General features: G+C 42.4%; 1 protein-coding gene across 1 annotated transcript in view; it reads right to left on the bottom strand.

The window, feature by feature from the left end:
- DUSP16 (dual specificity phosphatase 16) overlaps nt 1-8,400 on the bottom strand; it is a 93,232-nt gene extending 84,832 nt beyond the window's left edge. The window contains exon 1 of the mRNA XM_028143946.2: nt 8,160-8,400. The gene's annotated coding sequence lies outside the window, so the exon portion shown is untranslated. The remainder of the gene's footprint in view (nt 1-8,159) is intronic.
- Nucleotides 8,401-25,210: the final 16,810 nt, after the last annotated feature.

Below are 25,210 nucleotides of genomic sequence, written 5' to 3'. Positions count from 1 at the left end.
TTTTGATTTAATCAAACAATTAATAACAAACAGGTAATAGAGAAGTACCCTGAGAAATGAGAATTTCTCAGTCGCAATCTCAGGAAAGTAGCAGATGGACTTTTGCTATCTACAACCCAAACTTTATTTTCAGTATTATGTAGGACGTACATTTTGGGTTTAAGTCGAGGTTGTTTTGACAAGTCTTTTAATAACTGTGAAGTAAAATATTAAGGATAAAAGAACTATCATTCTAACATGAAGTGCATTCATCTTTCAAAAGGCTGAAAAATTATTATATAACCAGAAAAGAATGATGGTGGTAGTAGGAGGGAAAGTAAACAAATGAAAGGCTAAAAATATTTGTGAATTTTGCTTCTTTTCATGTGATCCTAAAGGAAAATAATTGGAATGAACACAGTGATTCCTTTTTTGCTCTGATAAAAGGATATAAGAATAAATGTCTGTTTTTGAAGATCAGGGATTTTTAAGTAATTTTTCCATTTTCCAAGTAAATATAGGTTTCAAGTTCTCAGTGGCTTTCGGGACTAACAATGACAACATTCAATAACAACATTCATGTTTATAAATGTAAATAAACATTTACCTTTAGGAACAAACAGTCTTTAACAAGTAACTTAACCTCTGTTTAGTGTTGGTTAAATAGCAAAATAGGATATTCTGACCAAGTCGCAAAAAAGTACTTTTTAACTTTGTGTAAAATCTGTTTTTTAATGTATGGAAGATAAAGATCTAGTCTTCTTTAGGTCACTGAGTTTTAGAAATATCTTAAACTACTACTATTAAAAAAAAACAACTAGAAATTAAATGGAATTTGAAAATAAACTACTATTGCCATCCTATATAATAAAGAGGTAATATGCAAATTGACCCTCATGCCCTCACACAAGATGGCCACCCCCATATGGTCAAAGATGGCCGCCACAAGATGGCCGGCAGGAGAGGGTAGTTGTGGGCAATCAGGCCAGCCGGGGAGGGCAGTTAGGGGCAACCAGGCCAGCAGGGGAGGGCAGTTGGGGGCAACCAGCCCTGCAGGGGAGGGCAGTTGGGGGCGACCAGGCCTACAGGGGAGGGCAGTTGGGGGCAATCAGGCCGACAGGGGAGCAGTTAGGCATCGATTAGGCTGGCAGGAGAGTGATTAGGGGGTGATCAGGCTGGCAGGCAGGCGAGCAGTTGGGAACCAGCAGTCCCGGATTGTGAGATGGATGTCCGACTGCCAGTTTAGGCCTGATCCCTGTGGGTCCCAGATTGGAGAGGGTGCAGGCTAGGCTGAGGGACAACCCCTCCCCACCCCAGTGCACAAATTTTGTGCACCTGGCCTCTAGTGTTAAATAAAATACACAACAATCACCTCTTTTGTACAAGGTATATACTGGATTTTTAACTCTTGTAATAACCCTAAGAATTAGGTATTATTATTATCTTCCTAATTTACAATGGAGGGAGTTGAGGCTAAGAAAGGTGTTAAAGATTTAGCCCAAAGACATATAGCTAGGAAATAACAAGTTAGAACCCACAGGAGGTTTTGTTAAGATAAACAAAATTACAAAATATATGGCATTCAAAATAACAAAAATACAAAATAGAAGGCACTCAAAATAACATTATAAGAAATCTTAGAATGCACTTCTGTGATTATTGGTCCAGTTTACCCCAGATATGTGCTACAAAAGCTGGTGGAAAATGAGAGCTCACTGAGCTGAGACAGGATAGCCGGCTACAAATTCCAGCTACTGGCTGTGTGATTTGAGGGACACTTCGTTTCCTCATCTGTAAAATGAAGGTAATTCATACAAACCATCCGGAGCTGTTGTGAGGTTCAAATGAATACTAAGTAAAGCACCAACTTAATACATAGCCCACATGGTAAACAATCGCTACATACTGATTCCTCCCTTTTTAGGAAGACTATGTAGAGCTGACTTAGATCTTGAACAATAGAGTCAATTGGGATATTAAAAGAATGGGGAAACTCACAGGAAGAGAAAACATACAGTTAGAGACCCAGCAGGGAAAGAGTATTTAAAATGCTTTAACTGAAGCAGAACATTTGTATTGAATTGTATATAATAAGCCTGGAAAGCAGTTTGGGGCCAGAGTACATAGGGCCTAAGTCAAATAATTTAGCTTTTATAAATAGCAGGGAATGGTGGAAAATTTGGTTCCTTTTTAAATTATTCTTTACTAGAGGCCTGATGCATGAAAATTCATGCACTGGAGGAGGGCTCCCTCAGTCTGGCCTGCCCCCTCTCACAGTCCTGGAGCCCTCAGGGGCAGGAGGCGACCTGGCTATCAGGGGAAGGCAATGCCCCCATCACACCTCTGCTGCTGCCACTGCCAGCAGCACAAGCCTCGGCCGGCCCTGGTTACCTGAGCTTCGAGTGGCCCTGGGCAGCTGGGCAGCCACCATCTGAGGCTTGCCTGCACCTCGGGCCAGCCCTGGGTGGCTGGGGGGCTGAGGGGACTGGGGGACTCTGGAGGCAGGCGCGCGGAGCGGCCAGGCCCGCCTGGGGCTGAGGGGACTTGGTGCTGCCATTTTGTGGCTGTGGGCATTGAGGGCAGTCAATTAGCATATTCCCTCTTTATTGGCTGTGAGCACCGCCATCTTTGAGGGTGGGGCAGTCAATTAGCATATTCCCTCTTTATTGGCTGTGGATGCCGCCATCTTTGAGGGTGGGGCAGACAATTAGCATATTCCCTCCTTATTGGCTGTGGGAGCCACCATCTTTGTGATGGTGTGAGGGTCAATTAGCATATTCCCTCTTTATTAGATAGGATTGGCTTTAATTTCTATTATAAAGCTACTAGAGGCCCAGTGCACAAAATTTGTGCACTGGGGCAGGGGGGTGTCCCTCAGCCCACCCTGCACCCTCTCCAATCTGGGACCCCTCGGAGGATGTCAACTGCTGGTTTAGGCTCGATCCAGCAGTCGGACATTCTTCTCACAATCCGGAACGGCTGGCTCCTAACCACTCTCCTGCCTGGCTGCCTGATTGCCCCTAACCACTCTGCCTGATAGCCCCCTAACCGCTCCCCTGCCGGCCTGATTGACACCTAACTGCTCCCCTGCCAGTCTGATCACCCCCAACTGCCCTCCCCTGCCGGCCATCTTGTGACCATGTGGGGTGGCCATCTTGTGATGATGTGGGGGCGGCCATCTTGTGATGATGTGGGGCAGCCATCTTGTGACGATGTGGGGGTGGCCATCTTGTGATGACATGGGGGCAGCCATCTTGTGATGACGTGGGGGTAGCCATCTTGTGACAATGTGGGTGCAGCCATCTTGTGACATGAGGGCGTGAGGGTCAATTTGCATATTACCTCTTTCTTATCCTATCTAATAAAGAGGGAATATGCTAATTAGACCAAACAGCAGAACGACCATCCAGACAACCTTATGGAGGACCGTCCGGACAACCTTGTGGACGAAGCTGGGCTGCGAGGGCCGGCTGAGGCAGCTGGGGCTGCAAGGACTAGGCCCTTGCACGAATTTTGATGATTCCCGTAAATCTTCTCCAGCACGAGGAAGAAAGGTTTATCATCAAGCATTAATTTTTATAAATGATATGAATGTCCATTTCATTTCTGAGACTAAACCACCCCACAAGTCCACAATGATCATTACCGATACAGATTTCGGATTTCTTTAACAGAACCTCAACAGCAGTGTTTAGCTCCAATTGATGATTAATGGGCAGAAGAGTATGTCTTAAGAAAAACAGGTGAAAAATATCAGGTTGAAAGGCAAAGCATGTAAATATATCAGAGACTGGATTTTTTATTTTAAAGGGTAAAAGGCCATCAGTACTATTTTAGGAGTCCCAGGAGTTCAAACACTGTAGTCGGAAATGGGTAAAACCTCAATACGTCTGAATTTCACTTTGACATTCAGTATTTCTGTCTTCTCATTTCTATTATCTCTGAGGCATATAAATGTGCTCAAAATAAATTGGTCCAAATCCCCAGTGAAGGTAATTTTTAAAAATGTTAATGATTCACCCTAATTTTCTAGTGGATAGAAGACTAGCTTTAGTATGTGATTGAAAGACTATCCGGCTTAAAAAACAAGAGAGGCTAGCACTTAATTTTTTTATAACTTTGGGCAGCATACTCAAGAGAAGGAAAGGAGAAAGAGCCAACAAGTATTGAGCATCTCTCATTGCCAAGCACTGTGTTTACATACCATTATCTCACTTAGTTCTCACTACAACCCCAGTAAGTAGGCATTGTTACCCACCCCCTTTAAAGATAAGAAAATTGAGGCTCCAAGATGTGAAGAGAAACTCCCAAATCCCACAGCTAAAAAGTGGCAGCACTGGGATGAGAGTCCAATTCTACCTGACTCCAAAGCCCACAAATCCTCCCTCCACCATCCTCAACTGCTCTTTCCTGAACCCCAAGTTTCCTCATCTACAAAATAAAGGGGTTGAGTCAGAGGATCTGATGCTCCTCTCAGCTCTTACTGTATGGCCTTCATGGTTGGGGGGAGAAAGGGAAATCGGGAAGGGATCTCAGACACTAGGGCAAACATTGCTTTCTCCTAAGTGGGAAAGCAATGGGACCCTGTGTCCTAACTGTACTGTCCTGACTCCCTGACTGACGAAAGGAGGCTGGTGCTGCTGACAGCACCGTAAATGATGATAGGACTGCTTATGCCCGCCACTTTTTAAAAAATATATTTTTATTGATTTCAGAGAGGAAGGGAGAGGGAGAGAGAAATAGAAACATCAATGATGAGAGAATCATTGATTGCTGCTCCTGCACACCCCCTACTGGGGATGGAGCCTGCAACCCAGGCATGTGCCCTTGGCTGGTATCGAACCTGGGACCCTTCAGTCTGCAGGCCAACGCTCTATCCACTGAGTCAAACTAGCTAGAGCTGCCCACTACTTTAACAAAGAGACAGGTCTTCTATTTCTCCTTGGTGGAGCCACTTTTCATGAATTCACATTTCCAAAAACATATCATCAACACTTACTGTTGAGAATCGTATTGTGCCCAACACTGAAGTGTATGGAGGAGCTCCACAGGAGGTAGCAAAAGAGTATGAAAGATAGTCTGTCTTCTCAGGAACTTGCAACTAGGTAGGGGAACACAACTAACACGGAGAGAATTTTTAGAAGACACTGTATAATGCAGGACTGAACTGTGTAGTCTAGATAATATGTACTACAGGAGTTCAGAGACGGGAGATCAACGTAGGCTGCAGAGAAGGCTTTGTGAGAACTGGGGTAAAGACAACGCTCTTTACCTTGCATCTGGACTAGTCTTTCCTGGCCTTCACTGTGATTGTGAAATCCTGGTATGAACCTTTCACATAGTTATGGCATTTTCAGTTTGGAGGCTGCAGTGATGTCCTTCATATCACGTCATCTGAATGCCACTTCATCTTTATTGGTACATTTGGGAGGGGTAAAACCCCAATGGTATGCAAACACCGTCATGGATACTTGCTTCAAGCCATGGGAAGTTTCATGCAAAACCAGTTTCTCAATAGGGCAAATGTTGTGTAAAGGTGTGTAAGAACTTGAGAAACTAGTTAAAGGCAAAGCCTGTCACAGCAAGAACCAAATTTGAATGGGGACACTTTCCTGTCTGTGTCAGCTATGGTCTGCCTCCAGCCCCTCAACTGCTGAACCCCCATCCTTAAGCATTTCTCCAACACGTTGGCCCAGAGGCCAAGGACCTTGTCCCATGTAGCAGGAACTCCTTATCCCTCACCCCCTCATCTGCCCACCTTCAGATGCCACTCTACTGATAAGAGACTCTAGTTCTGAAAAATTGTTTCAGAATTCTGGACCCTTTCTCACCCTCACACAACTAAGTGTGTTTCCCTTTTTTCAAAGTCTACCCTAAATACATAATCAGGGAACGTGATCCCAAGAGATAGTCTGAGTTGATAAGATAGTCTAGTACAGTGGTCGGCAAACTCATTAGTCAACAGAGCCAAATATCAACAGTACAACGATTGAAATTTCTTTTGAGAGCCAAACTTTTTAAACTTAAACTTCTAACGCCACTTCTTCAAAATAGACTCGCCCAGGCTGTGGTATTTTGTGGAAGAGCCACACTCAAGGGGCCAAAGAGCTGCATGTGGCTCGGGAGCCACAGTTTGCTAACCACCGGTCTAGTAGATTAAATATTCACTGTGTTTACTATGCATTCTGAAACAATGCTAGACTGGTGAACATCTTCCAAACTAGTTGAAGACATAAAATGAGTACAAAGGAAACTATCTGAGTGTACCATATGCTGAATCAGGGGTAAATGGTTTAGAAAAGTGAGAAATCAGTACGTACAGAAGAGAGTTTCATGGAGGCAGGGTTTAGGACAGACTTTAAAGAATGGGAAGAATTTGGATAGGCAGGGAAGAGAAATTATGCCATTCTAGAAAAGAGAAGTACCATTACCAAAGGCAAGGAAAGTGGAAGATGTTTTCATGAAAGTCAAGGTGGTCAGCCTGTCTGGAGGAAGGGTGGCACAGGAATGTGCATAGCAACAATTAGTGGGAAATGAGATCATATGGATAAGATGAATTCATCAACAAACTTAGCAAACATTTATTAAGTGCTGATTAGGTCTCTTGCACATAATAATAGTAATAGCTTACGCCTATTACAGCTTACAATGTGCCAGGCATGTATTAAGCACTTTACATACATTATCTCATGTGATTGTCACTATAGACCTAGGAGGTATGCACTGTTATATCTCTTTTTTCAGACGAAAAATACGAAGCCCAGAGAGATGAAGGAACTTGTTCCAGGTCACATGGTTATGGAGTAGAAAAGCCTGGATTTGAACCAAGGGAGTCTGTTCAAATGTGGGTTCTGAGCACATTGCTAACCTGCCTCCACATGTATTTATCTCATTGAATCCTCATAAAATTCCCTATGATCATCTCCATTTTTCAAATGGGGATCCAAGAGCGGGTGACTAGCCCAAGTGGTTCTGATGAGTATAAAGCTAGGATCTGAAAGCAGGTCCACTAATTCCAAGTCCATTTAACTTTCTATTACAATATAGCTGCATAGCAGAAGGATTTTCTAGAATGGGATCAAATTGGGGGAACTGAACAGTCTGATAAGGTTAAGAAGCCTACATGGTAGGAATAGGGAAGAACTTCAGGTTTTCAACAGATATGACTTGATTAATAAAGATAGCTCGAGGTCTGGCACAGGAACTCCAATCAGGGGAAGAGTGGACCCAGCCCTAGATGATATTAGAGGTGGTAAGGATCTAGAAATGGGCATGGTGTGGGGAGGAGGGAAGGATGGATACAAGGTATCCATCAGATTTTTTAAGGAAAATCTGATTGTTCTTAGGGAATGAATGGCATTGAAAGGAGATTAAATCAAAGAAGACTTTGCTTCTTGTCTAAATGACTCAATGAACTATTGACAGGAGCTTAAAGGTTATAAGAGCTCCTGGTTTGTAGCAAAAAAAAAAAAAAAAAGAAGGTTGTTTTTGGACATGTTGAGATATGCTTGGCAGAACCATGACTGGCACATTCTAGAGGAAATGACCAGTACGCAGTCAGGGATGTGGGATTGAAGCTCAAGTAGAGAGAAGAAGCTGTCAATCATATCTGACAAATGAGGTATGCAGGATCAGTGAAGGGGAAGACAAGGCTGATCCCAGGAAAAATAGGTATTTCATTGTCAGAATAAGCCAGAAATCAGAGAACAAAAATGCAGTATAATAAAAGAAAGCAGGCCCAAGGGCAAACCACAGGTCTGGACAAGTGGTTAGGGCCGAGGCAGAGATAAAAATTAAAGGGACACAGCAGCAAGTATGATCTCACCCTGTATCAAGGAGAAACGACCACTGAATAATTTCCTGTCCTGTTTCTGGCATTTTGGGGTGTTCCTCTATTGCAGAAGCCAAACCCAGCTTAACTGATGGGACCCTGCAGTCTCACCCTGCAAACTAATCAAGAACTTCGCTAGCAGGAAGCACACAATCTACATTAGTATAGGGAGATAACTGAATAATCAGAAAAGGCCCCTCCACTGAATTGTATATTTAAAAATGGTTACAGTGGTAAAATTCATGTTATGTATATTATATCACAATAAAAAATAAAAGCAAGTCCTCTCGCCTATGGATCCCATTAAAATCTCCAAAAGCCCATCTAATTTAGCATCTCCTGGACTTACCCCTTTTGGTTCAAGATCTTGATTTCCTTGCCCAAGTTGGTGACTGTGCTGCTGAGGTGATGCAGGTAGTTAAGAAGCCAGGGATGCCCAAGCTTACCTGGCTCCTGTGTCCCTTCCAATGTGGAAAGAGAATGGGATAGTCAATTGAGGCTAATGTGCAGTGGAAACTCCTCTTCTGGCCTTTCTGCTACCTCTGTTCTCTTTCCAGAACATTGAGAATGGTATCCTCAATGTTCATAGCCCCACCCACTGTGACCTCTTCTACCCGACGAGTTAAGAAAGTGAGACACAGAGCAACTCAGTCAGTACCTGGGAGGGACTTACCTGGGGCAGGAACCTGGGAGTCCTGTGATTTCAGTTGTTGCTTATTGTCCTTCCTCTTAAGATTCTAGGATCCTCCTTCTCACTGGCTTCACAGAGATCACCTCCAAGTCTAGGGGTCCTCCATAAACAAGGGCAGCCTAAAGGTACCCCAACACTCTTGGAAGTAGCTAAGTGGGGTTCCTCATTTTACAAGTGAGGAAATGGGGCCCCGGGTTGTTGCGTGGCTTGCCCAAGGGCATACACCTGGTTAATTTCAGGACAAGAAGGAATTACAGACTCTCTGATCCACTCTCTAAATCTCTTAGCTAGACAAAGAAATTCCAGTTGAAATATTTGGAATTCTATTTTTATTAAAGCTTTGCTTTCCCCATGATTGGTCTCTCTTGCTGCATTTTTCTCAAAAGATGTTTAAAATGTCTGAAAATGCCAGCTTAGCGGTCCAGAAGAGAATGGTAGCAGCAATGGAGGGAGGAAGCTCACTGGTTACCCACAAAACCATCACAGACTGCCTATTACGCTGTGGCTAGAACTTGGATCCATGCCCTCCCTCAGCAGAGCCTCGTAAGGGGGCCCTGTGTGCTAGGGCTTTCTAGTCCTTTCTGTCATTGCCTCATGTTGACCTTGATTTCTGCTTCTCAAATCCTTGATTACCAACGTCAATAGGCAGCTAGTTTGCTTGGGAGGGGCCCTCCATGGCTATGGCAAGACAGAGGAATGACAGTACAGCTCACCATAAACATATGTATCAGGCAAACTTCAAGAAAAACTGGTTGCTCAAGCTTGCCACCTCAAGAAAAATCATTTTGAGTAAAGCTGGACATGGTGGGAAATAAATGTTCTCAAGCTTGTCTCATTGCCACACGTGTCTTGGGGAGGTATTTGTAGGTCACTTCGGCACATAGAAAGATCCCCTCACGCCCCAAGATCAGTCAAGCTATAAAGTCAATGAGATTAAAATGGATTATCTGTTTTCATCAAGCCTATATGACTTTTCTATGGTCATTTCCTGAAAATGTAGCAATTCAGGTTTAGAACTTTAAAGTCATAGAGACATGCACTTAAAAAATCATAGAGCTGTATGGGACTTGGAAATCATCTAATCCAGCCCCCAATCTTGCAGATGAGGAAACTGAAGTTTCCCATTACTAGGATTTTATACTTCTACTAGGCAGCCAAAGATTACACTCATTTCTTTACAAGTCAAAATGGTACTGTTGGCTTCATGGAGCTGGCGGTTAACCTAAAACCCATGGTATTTTTCATATAAACCACTGCTCAGCTAGATTTCCCCCCCACCCCACACCAGATTTATACCATTAATTTCCTAAAATTTTGTTTAGGAGTTTATATTTTCCCTTTCCATTTCATTTTGCTAGTTTTAACTCCATATTCCAGTCTATAATTTAAATTTTATTCTGTGGTAAGCTTTTTAGTATGTTTGGGAAAGGGGAAGATCATTTGGTAATATGCACTTTGCAGTGTGCTTGCTATCTCATTTAGTAGCTACATTGTTCTAAAGAAAACTCTACAGAAAGTGTTTAACTTGGAATTCCAACCACCTAGTTTTTCAGATCCTCAAGGAAGGGGGATAGCTTTTCTCCCTTGTTACATGAAGGAGTTCTAGAATGGGCTTCTCCTCCAAAGGGCAAAAGAATATTCTCACAGCTCATCTCCTACTGGGAACTCGTGTACCTAGGGTAATGCAGTGAAAAAAAAAAAGACTACAGCTCATCTCCTACTGGGAACTCATGTACCTAAGGTAATGCAGTGAAAAAAAAAGACTACCCTCTAAACTCCAGAGTCCAGCAGTCTTTTTTATGTTCATTTTTATGTAGCACTTAATAGTTCATCTTTATCCAAAGAAAAAGAAAACACTAATTTGAAAAGATTTATGTACCCCTATGTTCATTGTAGCATTATTTATAATAACAAAGATATGGAAGCAACCAAGGTGTCCATCAATAGATGAATGGATAAAGACAATGTGATATACTAGCATATATATATACTAGAGGCCCGGTGCATGAAATTCATGCATGGGGGTGTGGGGGGCGGGGTGTCCCTCAGCCCTGTCTTGGCCTGCAAAGACGCCAGCATCCCTCACCCCGGCCTCTAGCCAGAGGTTCCTCCCCTCCTTCTGCACAGCCTCTGGGAAGATGCTTGTCCTGGGGCCTCCTCAGGGCCCTGGCCCACAATGCCCTGCAGTCCGGGTACTCAGGGGCTTGGGCTTTCAGGTCTGGCTTCCTCACCTGGCATGGTGAGCATCAGCTGCCATGGGAGCCTTGCCTTAGGAGTCACCCCCTTGGACCATACTACTTGCGAGTGTGTGTGTGGGGGGGGGGCCTCAGTGGCTGTGATTTGATGTCTGTAGCATGCCCGCTGACACCCACCACCGTGGCGCCACACTGGTCCCATCTGGACTGCTGGCAGGGGGCTTCCAGTCTGCGACTGGGGCTGATAGGCTGCGACTGGGGGCTGCAGGTGGAGGACCCCAGCACCCATAGGGCTGTCAGCATCAGGAACTGGAAAGATCCATTTTTCTGGTTCCTCCCCTGCCGCGCGAATGCTGAGCTCCGGGCTCCACAGGCCCTTTCACTCCCGCTGCATGCCCGGCCGGGGCGGCCTGCTGGGCCTCAGCATAGCCATGGCGCAGATGCTGAGCTCCACCCCTCCCAGTAGAATCAGGCCTAAACGGGCAGTTGGACATCCTTCTCACAATCCAGGACTGCTGGCTCCCAACTGCTCGCCTGCCTGCCTTCCTGATTGCCCCTAACTGTTTCTGCCTGCCAGCCTGATCACCCCCTAACCACTCCCTGCCAGCCTGATTGATGCCTAACTGTTCCCCTGCCAGCCTGATTGCCCCTTCAATCGACACTAGTGAAGTTCTAAGAAAGTTCACAATGCTGATTAAACATCTAGGTACTAGCCCAGCGGGCATGGCTCAGTGGTTGAGCATCGATCTATGAACCAGGAGGTCATGGTTTGATTCCTGGTCAAGGCACATGCTGGGGTTGCAGGCTTGATCCTCAGTGAGGGGCACGCAGGAGGCAGTTGATCAATGATTCTCTCTCATCCTTGATGCTTCTGTCTCTCTCTTCCTTACCCTGTCTGAAATCAATAAAAATATATTTTTAAAAACCTTAGAACTAAATTTGCCCATCCAAGAAATCCCACATTTCCAGGGATGGGCCTGCCTTAGTATCCTTTCCACACTAGTCATGAAGCAGCCTGCAGGGAGCATGACCTTAGCAAGAAGCAGTGATGGATTAGCAGTCAGTTGTGATCCTTTCTGAGAGGTCCATTGTCAATACTGCCACATTATGCCACACTCTCTCTTCAAACAAATCTGCCGATTTTTTTCTTCAACAGATGTATTTACTGCCCTAGTTCAAACCTCTGCCATTGCTCACCTAGACAATTCTAATAATGCTTTAACTTATTTCCCTTCTTCCAGTCTCAATATGCTTAAAACTATTTCCTGCAACACTACCAGGACAATCTTTCCAATACATAAATCCAGCTATGAATATATCTGAAGAAGCCTGAAACACTAATATGAAAGAAAATGCACCCTATGTTCATTGCAGCATTATTTACAACAGCCAAGATCTGGAAGCAGCCCAAGTGCCCATCTCAGTAGATCAGTGGACAAAAACCCTATGGTACATTTACACAATGGACTACTACTCAGCTGTAAAAAATAAGGAAATCTTACCTTTTGCAACAGCATGGATGGACCTGAAGAGTATTGTGCTAAGTGAAATAAGCCTGTCAGATAAAGACAAATACCATGATTTCACATATTATATGTGGAATCTAATGAACAAAATAAACAAACAAAATAGAAACAGACTCATAGAAACAGCTATCAGAGGGGAGGGTGTTGGGGACTGGGTGAAAAAGGTAAAGAGATTAAGGGGGGGAAAACAAAACTCATTGACAAACAACAGTATGGTGATTACCAGAGGAAAAAGGGCATGGGGGGAGGTAGGAGAGGATAAAGGAGGGATAAATAGTGATGGAAGGAGACTTGACTTGGGGTGATGAACATACAATATACAGATGATGTATTATAGAACTGTACACCTGAAACCCATATAATTTTATTAACCAATGTTACCCCAATAAATTCAATATAAATAAATAAATAAATAAATAGATAAATAAATAAATAAATAAATCCAGCCATGTCCTAACCCCGTGTAAGAAGCTAGGTGGAGACTTCATTTTGTCAATCTTACAAAAGGTATAATGATCCTCTAGCATACAAAGGACAACAATCTCACCAGCTTTCATTAATTAGGTTAATTTCAAAATTGCCTTATATTCTTTTTGGTGAGGTCATCATTATGATATGTATATATGGGGCTATTTCAGTGACTATATGTCATTCATCTGCTTAAAAATCTTTCAAACATTTGTAAGATAAAACCAAAGCTTTTAATCATGGTATATCAGGATCCCCAAGGACCCAGCTACTCCCTACTTCTCCAACATCATTCCTACTATTCCTTACCTGACATTTAATACTCCCAAAACACAGCACTGAGTTATTCGTAGCTCTTGCTATGCTGTATCACATCTCCATGTCTTTGTTTATACTCTTCCCTCTACTTAGAATGCTATTTTCTCTTCTCCTCCTCTCCCTTTTGTCTATTTGAATCCCATTCAAGATTGGCTTGGCTGCTGCCTCCTTGGGGGGGTAAGCTTTCCGTGACTCATACACACCCCAATTCAAAGATCATTTCATCCAAGTTCTAGCCCAATTCAGGAAGTCTATCTAAGGCACCCAACGCAGAAAGTCATCAAAGGAAGAGCTCATGACTTCATGAGGCAACTGGCTTTGGTCTGTGTTCAGGGTCACATACACCAGTCAAAGCTACTTCTTATTTTGAGTCTATCAGTTCCTGTTTCCTTAGCTTTTCTGTGGATGGTGGTTAAAACAGTACCTATATGAAGCTTCAAGATGAATGGAGAGTTAGTAGTTGGGAGCCTCATTGAGGAATTCCCTTGGCAGGTCCTAGGGAGGTGATGTCTAGCTTTGAACTTTCAGATCTTGGGGAGGGGAGGGACAGTGGTAGAAACGTTGATGAGGAAGGACAGAGCTTACCAACAAACCATTGGCCATTTCCTTCTGGTTGTAATTTCTGAACTTTCTAACTTTTCATTTCTGAACCCCCTACCTGTGACTCACAGATGTTTCAAGAGACCTTCTGAATGCCTGTGAGCTTCAACAAGGGGAAGGCTTGAGTGGAGGGATGATGTAGCCTGTGGTAAACCACACAAGGGTTAGAATTTGGCCACAGTGACTGCAGTTACTAAGATTCCAAAGGTTTCCTTAGTGCTTTTTGGTAAATTTCTCTTTTTCCAAGGCTGAAAAGTTGCATCTCTAATTAAATATATAGGTGGACGATATCTGGTATGGAGAAAAAGATAGTGTGTTCTGATTCTGGGACCCTACATTTATTGCCATTACTGGATGAGTAACATGGTGAACATGAGTGTTCTTTCTCAGCAGGCCTAGTATTTCCAATTTTCAATAGGCTCTGCCTGTTTTGTGCATTTCAGAAGGCTCAGCATGGTGACTAAGTAAACACCTGGACATTGTCAAGTCAGACATTTACATGAAACATAGATATGAATCAATGTTGTTTATATCACAATATTAGAAATGAAAACAAAAATCATACTGGCTATTAAGAATCATTAAGCTATCTTACAGCCATTGTTACTCTGTACAAACAGAACATACAATTACTTTTTTATTGTCACTTGAGTATAGATCACTTGGAAATATAAACATGAGAACAGAGTGAAGCAAGAAAATTAGTTCCATTGAATTTTTTAAATTTAAATTTTATTTTTTAAGACTTTATTTTTCTAAAGTGGTTTTAGATTGATAATAAAGTTGATAGGGAGGTACAAAGATTGTCCATATATTCTCACCCCTACATGTGCATAGCCTTCCCATTATCAATATCACTAGGTACATTTTTTACCAAGGATGAACCTACATTGACACATCTGATCACCCAATGTCCATACTTTACCTTAGGGTCCACTCTTGGTGGTATATGTTCTGTGAGTTTGGGCAAAGGTACAATGACATGTACCCACCATTGAAATATCATTAGGAATATTTTCATGGTATGATAAAAATCCAAAGCCATTATATTTTTAAATATATTCCAAAACGACACTAATGAAAACAGTTGGAATAGTACTGAAATAGATAGGCAGATGAATGGAGAAAGGTAGACAGTCCAGATATGGGCCCAGGTGCAAACAAAGTAAGTTTAGATAAAAGGAGCATTCCAAATCAGTAGGGAAAACATTCAGTAAATGGTGTTGGGATAAGTAGTTATGAAATCATAAAGTACTAGAATAAACCAATAAATTTTGTATAATCTTGTCATGGAGAAGGCTTTTTCTAAGTGTGACATAAAAACCAGAAGTCATAGAGAAAAGAATTATAAATAGAATTATAGTTGACCCTTGAACAATGTGAAGGTTAGGGGCACAGTAAAAAATCTCTGTATAACCTTTGACTCCCCAAAAACTTAGTTGTCCTTTGGTTTCCCCCTGGGGGGATGATTGGTTCCAGGACCCCCATGGACACCAAAATGCATGGATGCTCACGTCCCCTATATAAAATGGCACAGAGCACTACATATAGTTGCTCCTCCACATACGTGGATTTCCAACCGAGGATTGAAAACAGTACAGGTATTTATTCATTCTAGGTTGTCACTCACCTTGCAAAGCAGACATAGTTCAGCAAAAGTGAAAATAAAAGGCTTCTTTAGCTTGAATTCCATGTCTTACTACCATTTGAAAAACTTAATTTTTTTTTTTTTACCAGAGATATTACAATGGAGTGAATGAAAATTCTGGGCAATGAAGGGGTTAAAATAATTTTTGAAAGATATATTGGGCATTGTAGCTGCATTGCATACCTATGAAGACATCTCAACAAGCTCCTTTGTCACTAGTTGCTAGTGTGTGACAGGAAGAGCCTGGAGAAGAAGAAAGTCATGAGGCTTGGCCTATGGTCCTGTCATTACCACCAATATCTGACCAAGGGTAAGAGACTTATATCAGAGTCTTCATTCAGTCATCAGATTTGCGAAGCTTAATATGTGCCAGGCCCTTATACAATAATATTAAATTCTGTATACCATACCATCATATAACATATATTGTGAGTATGACATAATATATTACAAAATAAAATAAGGTATTGAGGAGCTGCCAACTACCTGTGAAAGAGATAAGCTGTCCCCAGATTTAATGTCACCCATTAAGTCTCCACTCCTAACTTTGACATTCAATGTGCTGCATCATCTGTCTCCTGTCTGCTTCTTTGGCCCTAGCTCTTGACACTGCTCTTCCCATCTCCTGAGGTGCCTATGTTATACCCAAACCAAATGATTTGCAGTTCCCCATCGTGATTTCATGCCAGTCTGGCTTTGCAAAAGGCTTTTTTTCTCGCCTGCTTATAAAACTTGTACTTATCCTTTGCGACCTGGTTCAAAAGTTGGCTCTTCAGGAAAGACTTCCCCTAGAGCCTCTCTGTATTTTATATAGACCTTTGTCATCCCACCTAACACACTATCCTGCAGTTAAGTACTTAGAGAAGTATGCAAATGAGTCCCCCATCAGTGTGTAAGCAGAGACCCTGCCTCATTAATCTTTGTGTGCCTAGTGTATAGCACATTCCTGGAGAGAAGGAGCACTCAATCCATTTTATAAATGAGTGGATGCATAAAAAATGAATCAACCATACTACAGCAGCAGGTTTTCTTTGTAGTATGACATTTCTTAATAGAGTGACAAATCTGGTAAAATTTGCATCTCTCTTGGATTCCATCTTATCTCTACCTCAGTCCCCACACAATGGACACTACTAAAGCATTACAGTGAGGTTCTTATAACAGTTACTTGAGTGTTACTTACTGTGCAGTTGGTGCAGCCTTGCACAGGGGAAGGTTAACTTGAAAACACACCAAGTCACCGAGTACATATCATTTTAATCTTGACAGTGTACTTTTAAGCAGATGGCCGAGTTTTTCTTCCTTCACATAGCTAGCATCTCTCCAAACAAGCTTAGATAGCGAACTGTTTTCTTTGGCAAATTGATTAATGAGGACATTACTCATTTGCCTGGCTGTATGACATGTCCAATAACATTGTCATTTTGTTTCTGGGGTGTTGGGTAAAAATATCCAGGAATTTACTACCAATGGAGTGACCACCTGTTTGCTGGAAACGTTAAAGAGAGAAATCTGGGGAGACAGCTCCCTGGAAGAATGCTGAAGGGGGTCTGATTCCACCTCCCCACAACAAACTGTCCTCTCCAAACTTAGCAATAGCACCTGTGGAAACAAGGGAACAGCTGTGCTGGGTACCTTACTGATTGGATGGCTGGGGACTGAGCTGCCCTGCAGGCACCTGGAGAAACTGCAGAAGTAGTTCTTCCCAAGCCTAAAGGAGGGCAGAGCCCAGGGAGCTATCAAGCCATGCATCAGTGGCACGGAGAGAAGTAGATCTTGATTTAGGGGTAGAATCAAGGGAGAAAACAAGCATGAATGAGATCAGGGATGGGAAGTAAGGAGGAAGTACAATTGGAGAGCAGGAAACTGAGCAAGTATAGCTGGTACTACTTACCTCAGGGATCCTACAGTGTGTGTGTATGTGTGTGTGTGTGTGTGTGGGGGGTGGTAATCAGAAGGATGAGGGTTACCATGAAGAGGAGGTACAATCTTCTTCTCTGGAAGCTATAACTGGGCGGGAAGCTATAACTTGTTTGGGCCTCACCTGCAGCAGCCAGAACACAACAGATCAACAGACAAGTTCCGTGCTGAGCGGGAAAGGCGGCTCTCTAAGGGAATCACCAGAAGGCCTGAAGCTTTCCAAGAGAAAACAAACTGGACAAAATCTTAAAGGATTAGGGAAAGAATAACCGCTCCCCCCGCCCCCCAGCCAGGACCTGCTGTCTGAAAACACAAAACAGCAAAAAACACAGGGCACAACGTAAGAACCCCATGGGAAGAGGGAAAGGGTGAAGTGTGGAGGAGCAGGTAAAGGCTGATGACCAAGGTGCCGAACACTCCAGCAGAAGATCCACATTTCTTGCACAATCCCTAACTGCGTGTGCATCAGCCAGCACGAGGCCATCTTGAATTGGCACAAACACAACTCAAGCAGCTTATCTGAGCAAGGCAGCATCACTTAAGCTAAAATGATTTTCTCTTCTACTTTAGAGAAATATCTAGAAGCCAGAGTTTAAAATGTAAAGTCTGTCTATGAAATGTTCAATGTGAAATATGTACTCCTGATAAAAGTGGAAGGAGGGTGTTGCTACTTTTGTGTCTTGAATCTCATCATCCTGAGGCCAGCAGGAGAGTTGGGAGAGGCTGGAGCAACAAACTCTTAAAACTTTCGCATTCCTACGATCATTATAAAATGAGTCCTGTAACAGACTAGCTAGTTGCATAAACTGTTAGTTCTGATAATACCATCCTTTGGGGGAAACAAGGTGGCTGATCTAATTTAAAGAAGAAAAATGAAAGGAACAAAGAGCTTAGTATTTTGTGTGGAAAATATGTATACGCCTATACCAAGTTCCTGTGGATCACGGTGGTTGCATGCCCCATAAGTTCTAGTAGAAGGTCCCAGAAAATGTCCGGCAGCACCAAGTCCAGGACAGAAATGGAAACAGAATAATTTTTCCACTTCGATTAAAACACAAACAAGCAGAAGTGTGATTCTTCATCCACACACAATGGGAGGTGTTACTGAGGCAGTTCTGGGGACTGTCCCTGGAAAGAGAGGTGTCAGTGTCAGAAACTGCTCGGCAAAGGCCACTCAGGACTTCACAGGTGTGGGGGAAGACTTGTTAAAACAGTACGTTTCATCTTGGGTAGGGAAAGGCTGAGAAATAGCATGGTGTGAATCTATAAAAAACATAAACAGTGAGGGCAGAATCAACCTAGGCTTGCTTACAAAACAGGAATAAAGGGGTGTCCTTTAAAACCCATTTGAGATACACTTAGAATTCACATAGCAAGCAATGATTTGGACACCTTTATAAATTACAGAGACAGATATGCAAATAATTATTTCTGTTTCCATATCTAACTTTTAACGATAATGTTAGCTAGAACAACCATGCTGTTCTACCAGAGACTGCTTGTTCGTAATACAGGGTGAGGGAAAAGTAGGTTTACAGTTGTGAGTACGCAAAACACAGAGTTTATTCTTGTATTATTATTCATTAATTATTGTATTATTTTCCATATGAACAACTTTTGCCCCACCCTATACTGTTAGCAGAATTGGTCAGCTTCCATGTAGCAATACCTTCATTCCTATGAGCTAATATTCATGCAAACATTTTTTAGAAACTGTCAAGCCGTATTACTACTACTAATATTATATTTTATCACACAGAATATCAGGTACTGTACCTTTCCGGTAACATGGTATTAACCAAAGAAGACTGACATTAACCACCTTCAGACTTAAATGTTTCTGGAAACAATTCTATGCATAACCAAAAAGATTTAAAGATATATCCTGAAATAAAAGTCTTCTTATGTAGTTGTGGGAAGCCTTTAAAGTCAAAGGCCTTGAAAATATGCTTTAAAATAATTCTTTTTTTTTATTATTGATTTCAGAGAGGATGGGGAGAGAGAGATAGAAACATCAATGATGAGAGAGAATCATTGATCAGCTGCCTCCTGCACTCCCCCCACTGGGGATCAAGCCCAAAACCTGGGCATGTGCCCTAACTGGGAATTGAACCATGACCTCCTGGTTCATAGGTTGGCACTCAACCACTGAGCCACATCGGCTGGGCAAGAATTCTTAACCTAACTATGTAAATAAATAAATGGAGATATGTGTTACCAAATAGAAAAATCAGAATATCCATAATATTAAAAAGTAATGCCAGAAAAAAAGAGTTGAAGGTATTTTCATCTAGCAATAGCACCTAATAAGAGGCAGGAAATACTAACACTTAAATTCTCAAAAACATTGTGGTTTTTTAAAAATATCTTTAGGATCATAAGTACATCTGATAAGGTCCCAATAGTAAATTTTAGGGTTTGTGTTTTTTTCCCCCCTTAGAAACAGGGAAGATTGAAGCAAAATTTGAAGCAGTTAAGATCCACAATCGAAGAAATGGTTCCCCTGCTGCTTTCCTGAAGTCTGCAGGTACCAAAACCACACATCCTCCTGGATAACCTAGGATTCCAGGCTTTTGCTTCTTAAAAAGGCAAGCTCTGGAAGAGGAGCCCTGTCAGATTTTCATTCAGCAAACAGTTCTGGTTTACCAGATCTTACATGGAAACAACCTCAAAAGTGAACTTTGATGAAAGAAAGCTGCTTTTATAAAAAGTTTTCTGTGCAATAAATGCAGGCTGTTGTGTGTGTGTGTGTGTGTGTGTGTGTGTGTGTGTGTGTGTGTGTGTGTGTTTTACTTACTCTATGACATGTACCATGGTAAGTTTAAACTTCTTTAGGTCTGAGTCAGTAGAATAAGATGTGCTTGTTTAATGTGTCTCTATTGAGTAAATCCTCAGGAGAATTGTGAAAGAAGGTACCTGGTCACTTGTTTCTTCATCTCCCTCCTATCTCCCCTGACTCCAACCCTACAGGTATCCAGTGTTGACTTGCTTCTCTTTAAATGCTCAAAGTCCCACTACAGCAAACATATCTACCCAAATCTATCCCCTTTTTATAACACCTATCCTTTAAAGTCATAGAATTTTCTTCTTCTACACCTAAACCCCCTATTAAACTAATTATTAGGTAACAAATGAAAGGGGGGGAGCACATTCATACTAAAGTGTAAATGACTGATAGTGGTGCTTAGTAAGCCATCTCTTACAAAAGGGTAGTTCAATTTTAAGCAGTTGCTTACAGACCAAATAAGTAAATGTCCTATTAGTTCCTCAAATAAGGGCACACTTTATTCTTTCCTACTGGGTGAAGTAAAATACATGGCTTGGGAATAACAGCAGTATTTTAACTGGGGATGGTAGTTGGGACAATATTAAGAAAAGTTGTTGAGTTTAAGAAGGTTTCGGTATATTGGTGAAGGGGAAGAGGTAAGGCAAACTCTGAACCTGGAAGGTTTTGTGGTTTCTGGAGCTCCATTTTCTCTTCCTTATTTTTATGCTGATTGTGTCTCTTTTTCCTTCCTTCTCAACAGACTGTTTCAGTCCCTCTTGGAATTATTTATTTATTTTGCTCCTGCTGACAAGCTGGAGGCTGAATTATGTGCTCAGTCTGAAAATGTTCCTTTAGGCTCTTGCCTCTGAACTTTCTGGCCAATGCAGAGTAAATAGGTACTGTGCTGTATGCAAATGCAGGCATATTTGTCTGAGTAGGCCAAAGGAGGGGAGGCATTTTGCAAAATGCCTTTAGAACAGAAACGAACTTTTGAGATGAAATATTTTAAAGCCTCATGAAAAGAAACTAAACTCTTCGGGAACAGAAAGTACAGAGGAATACTTATCTATACAATAAATTGGAGAAAAACCACACACGAAGCAAGACGTGACTAATACTTCAGCAGTGAGCTCACCTCAAGCATTTCATGAATTTCACATGACCCACCCACTTTTCCTCAGTACCTCTCAAGATTACCATATCAGCAGCAATAATACTCTGTTGTTCTGAGTGCCAGATTTACATATCAACGTAGCCATGGCATTCCTGAATGTAGAATATTGTTCTGTTCCCCTTGTTTGTGGTTTCCGTAAGGTTAATTTTTGTTCCCTTTACCCTCCTCACTTAATCTCATGCCACCCCCTACCTCTCTTCAATCAGCGGTTTGTTTTTTTCTATGAATAGTTTTCCTCTTTTCTTTTCTCATTTTCTGTGTCAAAATTTGAACTATCCACAAATTCCCTGTACAACCATGCTGATTTTTAAATTTTTATTACTCAGCTATAGATGATCGACTCTTTGAAAAGAGGGGACACAAAGTAACAGCTGGTCACTTCTAGGATGGCTCTGGGATACCTTCTTTCTCAAATATATGGAAAGTTAAGGTGGGTCAGAAGTTACCATGGTAGAGTTCATGGCCACCTTTGTTTCTTTCTTGGCAGGCTTTGTTCTTAATTATTTCTATTTCTAAATTGGAGATGGGGAAAAAAATCTCCACGCCAGAACTGAGTCAAGCAACTTTCATTTCCAATGAAAGTTTGGAAAGGGCTAGATAATTTTTAAATTCATAGACTCTCATGTGTCAAATTTAATGGAAAACCAGCTGGAGCCTAAGAAACTATTTTAATGAGCTTCCTTTTTCTCTGATGTTTCCCCAGAGGCATGTGCCAAGCGGGCCCATGTGGCCTAGGGAGTAACATGATCATCTTGGCTCTGTTTAGACACCTGTGCTCTTTTAGCCTAGTGGTAAGACGAACAAGAGAGAGAGAGGGATGAGGGCATGGAAGGCATGCAGAGCTAGTGGGCGTGGGTGTGTGCCATGCTGCTTAGGAATTCACTACAAGAAACTCCACAGCAGCAGCAGCAGCAGCAGCCTGATGCATCCTAGGCCAACAGTGCCTCTGTGTGGGGTTTCTGAGAGTGCATGAAATGTGTCTGTGTGTATGCTGGGGAGGGAAAAGTGGGGGGAGGAGAAAATATGCATTTTTAAAAGGGATTGCATGCCTTGGAGGCTCTTTTTGAGAAGGCGATATAGGGGGAAAAGATTAAAAACCATGAATATAAAGTATGCCTGGGCGTCGGAGAGCATATTTTTCTTCCAAACTTCTTCCCACTCCTTAAAGAAAATTCATTTGCTGTGTTCACTTTTCCTTTTCTAGCGATCAGTCTGATGCTTGGCTCTCCCTACCCACTTAACACAGAGATATTAAACTTGATCTGTATTACTTTTCATCAGGTGCCTTGTTTAGTGATTATTCACAGTCTCCTGTGTGTGTGAATTTCTCCTTCCTGGATTGTAAAGTTCTTGAGGGTTTATACTTATGGAAGTTAATATTCATTCTTGTTCTTCCTCACCAATTTGTTACCAATCCTGGGAATTTCTCTGCAAATGTTGAACATATGACTACACAATACTTTTTCATAAGATTTTCTTCCACTTACAATGTCTTCTTTTATGATGTGATTAAGTTTATTTTTATAAATTAATATTTTTAAAAATAAAGTATTTCCACACTTTCTAAAGTGTTTATATTTTTAAATTTTAATTGTGTAATATTTCATATGTACAGAAATACAAAGAGGATAACACAACATACATCCCAACTAACAGATTTAACATATTTGCTTCATCTCTTTAAAAGTTAAACATATAGCCAACCACCCAGGACCCTTCGAATCTCAGTCCCCCTCTCACCCTAGAGAAAACCACTCTCCTGAAGCTGGTATACATGCTGCCCCTGCAAGTTTATAGATTCCCACTACGTGGTTCAAACAATCTTAGTCCTCCTTCCCGAGGGGCTGGCAATTGGGTCTGTGAGCTGCTCACACCCAGCCAAGCATGGGTAGGTAAGTTCCATTACAAAGGGCTGGGTGCATTTTTCTTTTTTATTGAATTTCTTGGGGTGACATTGGTTAATCAAATGTTATAGGTTTCAGGGGTACAATTCTATAATGCATCATCTGTATATTGTATTGTGTGTTCACCACACCAAGTCCAATCTTCTTCCATCACCATTTATTCCCCCAATGCCCTCTTCTACCTCTCCTCAACCCCCTTTGCCTCTGTTAATCACCATACTGTTGTCTGTGTCTATTGAGGGTTATTTGTGTGTGTGTGTGTGTGTGTGTTTTGTTTTGGTTTAATCCCTTCCTTTTTCACCACCATCCCCCCAACAGCTGTCAGTCTGTTCTCTATGAGTCTGTTTCTATTTTATTGGTTAGTTTATTTTTGTTCATTAGATTCCACGTATGAGTGAAATCATATGGTACTGTACTTGTCTTTCTGACTTACTTCACTGAGCATAATGCTCTCCAGGTCCATCCATGTGGGTGCATTTTTGTCATGGGAAGAAAGAGTGGCAGAGAACTAACCCAATTCCACCTTGAAGAACAGGGCTTAACAGCAGCAAAGGCATACCGAGGAGGCAAACTGAGGGCAGGCTGGGCACAGGATGAGGAGGCTCGGGGGTGGAAAGGGACTCTTGGAGGTGTTGAACACAAGGGGTATTAGGTGAGGAAGAGGAAGAGAGCCTGCACTAACACAGAGTTTTGCCCCCTTGATCCTCAGAAAGGATGTAGCTAGGCAACTCTCAGACCGCCAGGTCTGGGCCCAACAGTCACTACCCTAGCATGCCAGACCCATTACCAACCTCATGACCTGCCCAGGCTGCATTTACTTGGAAGAGGTTACCTTCTTCTTAGAACCTTTGAAGGGCTGTACAGGTCAGACAGAGATGACTCAACTTGCCTATTAGTACTCTTACTCAATTTGGAGTTGCCAAATAAAACAGAAGACGCCCAGTTAATTTTCATTTTCAGACGAAGAACAAATACTTTTTTTTTTTTCGTAAGAATGTGTCTCAAATATTGCATGGGACATACTTATACTACAAAAGGTATTTACCTGAAAATCCAACTGTAAGTGACTGTCCTGTATACTTACTGCTGAATCTGGGAACTCTATCTCCATTGAATCTTGGAAGAGTGTGGAAGGAATCAAAGGGCTCTCCAGAACAACATTAATGCACACACAACCTTTCTCAAGTCCTCAATGGCCTGATATAGGCTAATACAACAACGAGCTCACGGACTTTATTAAACCAGGAGGGCACAATGACACTCATTTTTTTTAAATGGCTTTATTGAGATATAATGCACACACCATGAAATTTACTCATTTTAAAATATATATAAGTGGGTTTCAATATATTCACAGGGCTGTGCAGCCGTCACCAAATCAATCTGAGGACATTTCATCACCTCAAAAAGAAACCCAGTGTCCATTAACCATCACTCCCCCATCCCAGCTCCCCTCCCTCCCTGTTGTTCCCCAACGCTTGCCCCCGCCAACCACTCAACTTCCTGTTTCTTTAAACTTACCTATTCTGGACATTTCTTTATAAATGAAATCTACACCATGTGGCTCTCTTGTCTGGCTTCTTTCATGTTGCATGTTTTCCAGGCTTCTCCACCTTGTAGCGCGTATCAGCACTTCATCCCTCTTTATGGTCTGGTAATATTCCTAACAACACACTGCAATTGGCCATGTTCATTCACCCACTGAAGGATCCTTGGTTTGCTTCCACTTTCTGACTATTATGAATAAAGTTTCTAGGACAGAACAGTCGTGTGCAAGTTTTCCTGCGGACACGTGTTCCCCTTTCTCGGGGAATTGCCGGCCATATGGCGACTCTGTCTAATATCGGAAGGAACCGCCAAATTGTTTCCCGAAGCAGCTGCGCCTTTTCCATAAGAAACCTTCCGGGGGTCCTGGGGGTCCCCACCTCGGGGCTGCCTCCGCGGGGCCCCAGACTCCTTCCTCCAGGCGCCCAAGCCGCTGGGAGCCCCAGGCCCAAACCTCCCAAGGAGCGACTGTGGGAAACGCAGTTAGGGCCTCCCGCCTGGCCCCGCCCCCGCAACGCTCGCAGCCGGAGGAAAACAGACGCTTGGCGGAGGCCCTGTGGACATTGTAGTTTCCTTCCTAGTCTGCCGCGTACAGACTGGGGTAAGGGAGACTACAATCCCCAGAACACCGCGGGGCTACGGCG

Source organism: Eptesicus fuscus, chromosome 7 (assembly GCF_027574615.1).
Source record: "Eptesicus fuscus isolate TK198812 chromosome 7, DD_ASM_mEF_20220401, whole genome shotgun sequence".
Classification (NCBI taxonomy): Eukaryota; Metazoa; Chordata; class Mammalia; order Chiroptera; family Vespertilionidae; genus Eptesicus; species Eptesicus fuscus.
Note: the sequence above shows the minus strand (reverse complement) of the source record. Positions and strands in the feature narration are given on the sequence as shown.